Here is a 6,058-nt window from a genome sequence, read left to right on the forward strand (position 1 = left end):
AAACATGACAAAACATACAAAACAACTATTTTCATACATTAGCAAATAGTGCAGAACTGTGAATCTGAGAAGAGGAAAACAAGCATAGTGAGCCCTACAAATTCATCAGCTATCTTCCTGGAGATACACTCTGGACCATAGTGCAGAGTAAGAGATCCCAAGCAGAGTGTGGAAGTCTTATTTAGTTGAAGAGAATAGAGATTCGGATTCATGGAGACTGAGGTAGCTGCAAGTAACAGAGCAAAGTTACAAATAAGAGGAACTCTGCAGGAAAAGAGCTCTAAAAATCTGCTTAAGGGTCTCCTTCAGTTTATGCTGACATCCAAGCCATGCACACAAAGGTGAACACCAGAAGACAGGGCAAAGAACACGTAAGTACTTGCAAGCTGTAAAATCATCAGAGCTCTACAAGGTTGGGAGAATATTTGAGCTCTGACAAACCAGAGTGGAGAGTCCTCATTGAACTCTCATGGTATTTAATAAGATTTCAGGAGGATCATGCATTGGTGGTATGGTTAAATTATCCCTAGAGTAAAGGCTACTCCTAACTAGCCCTGATAAAACTTAAATATAAGACTCAAAAGGATCAATTAATCTGAAAGTAACTTAGCTGCCTTATAAAACAAAATCCAAAGTTTTTAGAGGAAGACACCAAAACTCAATAGCAAAACTTTCACAATGCCCAACATCTAATCCAAAAATAACGAACATGCCAAGAAGCAGGAAAATGTGACCTGTAATCAAAAGAAAAAAATTAGGGGCGCCTGGGTGGCTCAGTTGGTTAAGCATCTGCCTTCAGGTCAGGTCATGATCCCAGGGTCCTGGGATGGAGCCCTGCGTCAGGCTCGCAGGAAGCTTATTTCTCCCTCTCCTTCTGCCCCTCCCCCTGCTTGTGCGCGCTCTCTCTCTCCCCTCCCCCCATCAAATAAATAAAATCTTTAAAAAAAGAAAAAAATTAGTAAATAGAAACAAAGGTCAGAAATAAGAAAGATGATAGAATTAGCAAACAAGGACTTTAAATAGCTGTCATATCTATGTTAAATATACTCAGTAATTTGGAGGAAAATATGGACATAAGGAGAAAAGAAATAAAAGATTTTAAAATAACTAAATGGAATTTCTAGACATGAAAAATACAATGTGAAAAATTCACTGAATGGGATTAATAGCAAGTTAGACACTGGAGAAAAAAGATGAGTGAAGTTGAAGACACACAATAAAAACTATTCCAAATGAAGAACAGAAAGGGGGGGAAAGACTGGGAAAAATAAACAGACTCAATGGAGCAATTTCAAGTGGTTAAATATACCTGTAATTGGAATCCCAGAAAAATAGGAAAAGTACACAAAATGAATGTAAGAAACAATGGCTAAAACTTGTCCCAATGTGATGAACACTATAAAGTCATTGATCCAAAAAGCTGAAAGAACTCCAAGCAGGAAATTAAAATATTTTATATTTCCTATGACAATAATGTCTTATACAAGATTCAAACACAATATTTAAACATGTCAAATTTAATTCAATCATTTTTGATAATTCGCTGACTTTCAGCCCTTAAAAGCTACAAATTTACACATATTTTTCTATCCTGTCATTATGAAGGTATATTTGTAAAAGTAGGAGGATGGAACACACTTTATTTAACAATGTGTTAGCTTTGGCTGGCTCACTTGGAAGAGCATGCGACTCTTGATCTCAGGGTTATAAGTTCGAGCCTCACATTGAGTATAGAGATGACCTAATTTATAACTTTTAAATATTTAGACAGTAATAGTATCTAAGCTTCTCTTTGTACTTTTGTCCAGCACTCCACAAATGTCAAAGGCCAATATGAACCCAATACCCCAACCACAAGTACATTTCAGAGCTAGACTAGTGCTCACTGAGAATTAGGGGTGAGGAAGCATGATTTTATGCCAATATGTCTCTATTAGGCCTAGGTGGTGGGCATGTGCCACATCAATAGCAGGAAAAGAAGGTATGGGAGAGCCCTACAGGTGATTGTTCTGGGAAGGGGGTCGTAGTTCCTGAAGCTGGAATGAAATCCAAGGAGGTGGTTTCAGGATCAGTGAAGGATAGCTGCAGCCACAGGGGGAAAACACTATCCTCCTAGGGCTAGAGGAATGGGAAATAGATGTCAGGGAAAAGCTTCAGCTTCAGAGAGAGCACCTTGAGGCCTGAAGACAGAGAGAAATTAAGGTAAAATCTAACAGGCTTCCCTACAGAGGCCAAAGGAGGCAGTGGTACCTGGGCTAGAGGTGAGGACTCAGGTGGGAACAGGTAAGGTCACAGAGGCTGCAGAGCTGGTCAAGGGGCCCGGACAGCTGTGTGCAGAGCCAAGAACCTGGACCAGCCCTGGCCAAGGACAGGAATGGGGTTGGGCTGGGTTCAGAGATCTGGACTGTGATTAAACTGAGGGAGGGAGTGGGGTCCAGTAGAGAAGGGGAGATTGAGTCTGTGTCAGCAGCAGCTTCTTGGCACCACCTTTGGACCCCTATAGCCAAAGGGCCTAGGTGGGCAGGGCCAGGGATTGGGCATTCCAGACCCTGCAAGAGGTGGAGGGATTCTAGGGCATACTAATTGATAACTGTTGAAAACAATTGGCAGATGAGTTTTCCCCGGATCCTGGAGAAAGGGGATGTCCGGCATCTAATCAAGGACCAACCAACCTGGGCTCCTTTCTTCTCCATCCTGAGTTAAGGGAGAGTCTTGGGTCAAATTCTTGAAGGTTTGGAATAAGTAAGGGGATCAAGAATCCAAAAGGGCTGACAGTACAAGGCAGTCTGTTCTCCTTCATCCCTCCAGCTCTTTGCCTCTGGGTCCTCAACCCAGGTTCCACTCTCCTGAGTCGACAGGAAGGAAAGATGATTCCTACACATTGTAACTCTAGACAGAGGCTTTCTTTCTGACTTCCCAGAGGCAATCAAGTCTCTCAAGTTATTTTCCTCCAGGTCAGACAGAAGACTAGGTTAGACATTTCCCAAAGGAAACTGACTATTTTACTACAGGAAAAGTCACATTAAAAAGCAAGATAGTATGAGACCACAGGGATGGATGAGGCCTTAGGGAATCATTTTTTATTTGGACAGAATCAAATTCAGCCTTAGGAGACTCAGCTGGCCCTAATGTGGGACACCAGATCATTTCTCAGAGACCCAGCCTTGCATGGCTCCTGAGGCTGAGCAATTCATCCCACCAGAGCAAGGGAATTCATGATGTGGGCTAAGGCTGCCTCCTGGCCTTGGCCTGAGATACTGGTCCCCATTGCATGGGATGAACCAACATAATCCCCAAAGAAGGAGATCTCTCTAACAATTATGGACCTACCAGTGTGCTTTTGGAGTCTCATTTGTGCTTCTGTTTAATTCCTCCAAAAAAGCAAGATAGGCTAAGATTTGGCTGGTGTGAGGTCTTAGGTGACATCCTTTCCTTCACACTCCCACCGCCACCAGGTTTCAAATAAATATGGAGGAGACTGTGCAGCCTTCTAGGAAAAAGAGAAAAAATTAGTCATGCTCATAGTTGTAATGCAGACAGGAGTCCAGTTTCTAGAGAGGGCAGGTGACAATACCCAGTCCCAGTAAGGGCGTGGTAAAACAGGGACCGTTACGTACTGTTGATGGGTGTGTAATTGGCACGCCATTTTTAGTGGTAATTAAATGATGTAATTAAACAATTTAAGTGCACATACATACTCCTTGACACAGCAATTTCATTGCCAGGCATTTATTCTACAGGTTTACAAATATGCAAAGATTTGTGGGCAAGGATACTCATTGCATCATTTACGGCAGAAAACAATGAAAACAAACGCCCATCAACAGTGAAACAATCGAGTAAAATAAATACTCTGCATCTATCAAAAAGAATGAGGTAGAGGTACAAGATATAATTATTATAAAAAGATATAAAGGGATGTACAAAATTATTAAATGAGAAAAGAAAATTGGAGAAGAGTCTTGTAATCCTATCCCATTTGTGGGTTTTTGAAGACTATTAACTATGCATATATACGTACTGGAATAGAAAACATCTAGAAAGATCCACACAAGAAAAAATGAACAATGGCGACCACTAGGAGACCTTTACTTTCTAATTCACATTTTTCTCCAGGCTTTGAATTTAGGTTCAAACATGAATTACTCTTAAAATGTAAAAGAAAAAAAAATGTAAAAAAGGAATAAGGGACCAATGAAAGGTAACTTATCAAAAAGAAAAGAAGGAATTTATCAAATGTTATCATTAGAAGGCAAACCCAGAAATAAGACCCAGTGGCTCATTGGGGGGCCCTTCCTGACCCAACCGACTTGGCAACATGAACATGCTGCTCTCACCCATGATTTCTAACTCCTTGAGAGCCAAGCAGTCCTGCTGTGGGGCCTCCAGTAACATGGCTGAGGAGACGGAGTGGCTCCCTTCCCCATCTGAAGCCAACTGCTGAGTCGTCAAGGCATGCTAAGGGAAAGCCCTGGTGGCCGTTGACATTGGCAGGGATTTGCACGCACTGAGTCCCAGCTCTCAGCTGAAGCAGAAGGCAGCAATTCTGCTTGATCCTTGTCCCAGCTAATAGCAGGACAGACCTCCAGCTCGGTTACCACCAAGTCTTGGCACAGGAGTCTTGGCACAGTGGAGGTGATGACAGAATTGTAGGTATCCAGCAACAGAAAAGGGAAGCAATCATCAAGACTGAGTCTAGAATGAATCCAGGTAATATGAGCTTGGAGAATCCCAGAAACTTGAGGAAAATCTACCAATCTGGAATGTCTGAGTGAGTCCTTGAGCATTTTAAGCTAATAATATCCAGGTTTCATTCATTCACCTTAGATATTGAGGTCTTACCGTGTGCAAGACACAGTAGCAAGCACAGGGGATACAGCAGTGAATAAGGTACACACAGAATTTATTAAATTGAATTGAATGAAAATACAATTGCCAATATTCAACCTTTTTGGATCTACAAAAATGGCACCTTCTTATGGATCAACATAAATACATTCTGGCAAGAAAAAAGGAATTACCCACTTAACTGCTTGATTACAATTGTGAAAATAGCTAGGAAGGAACAATCAGATCTAACCCAATGGTGTGTGTACTCGCTTGTGTGTTGCTGGTGAAGAAGGGCTTCCCTATAAAGAGTTACTTTTAAGGAAGTGAGGACGAGGAGGAATTAACTTCGTGGAGAGGGAGGGACATCATTCCTGGCAAAGTCAGGTGCAAAGTCCTTGAAGGGAAGGAAACTGGGTCTGTTCCAGGGACTGAGAAGGTGACAAAACCCACGGAGAGGGGCAGAGGTGGTAGAGGATGAAGAGATGGAGACGAGAGGATGCTGAGAGGGACGCAGGAGCCATATCGCGGCATATTATCTGTATCCAAAAGATGCCAACATCTAGGGAATATTCGGGTGGCAAAGACTGATCTATCCCCCTGTCATCGCCGAGCCCGGAGCTCTACAGCGAGTCTCGGGATTGGAATCTAGGTCCTTTTGAGGGCCTCCTCCACCCAGCATGCCACGTGCAGGGTGGCAGGGGTGTCGCAGGCGGGGGAGGCCAAGGAGGCCACATGCCCGCCGGGCGCTCCCAGCCCCGAGCGACAGCCCAGCGCCCAGCAGTCCTGGCGGAAGCGGCGCACCGAGAAGCAGTAGATGAGCGGGTCCGGCAACTGTTGAGGCTCAGCAGCGCCAGGCTGAGGGTGTGCTGGACGTCGAGCGTGGAGGCGGCGCGGCACTCGCCGCCGTCGCCGCCCGTGGCGCCCTCCCGCCCGGCCAGCCAGGGCGCCAGCAGCAGGTGGTAGGGCGCCAGGCAGAGGGCGAACACCAGCAGGAGCCCCAGCACCATGGTCCTGGCCGCGCGCGGGTGCGGGCCGGCCAGGGCCGGGCCGGGGCCCGAGGGCGCCGCGAGCGCCCGCGCCAGGCTCACGTAGGCCGCGAGCACCAGCAAGAAGGCGGTGGCGAAGAAGGCCGCGGTGGCGTAGGCCAGGCCAGCGCGCGCCCAGCCGTGCTCCAGGCACCGAGCGGCGCCCCCCGGGCCCGGGCGCAGCGCGTGCGGCGCGGCCAGCG

Source organism: Neomonachus schauinslandi, chromosome 4, assembly GCF_002201575.2.
Source record: "Neomonachus schauinslandi chromosome 4, ASM220157v2, whole genome shotgun sequence".
Lineage (NCBI taxonomy): Eukaryota > Metazoa > Chordata > Mammalia > Carnivora > Phocidae > Neomonachus > Neomonachus schauinslandi.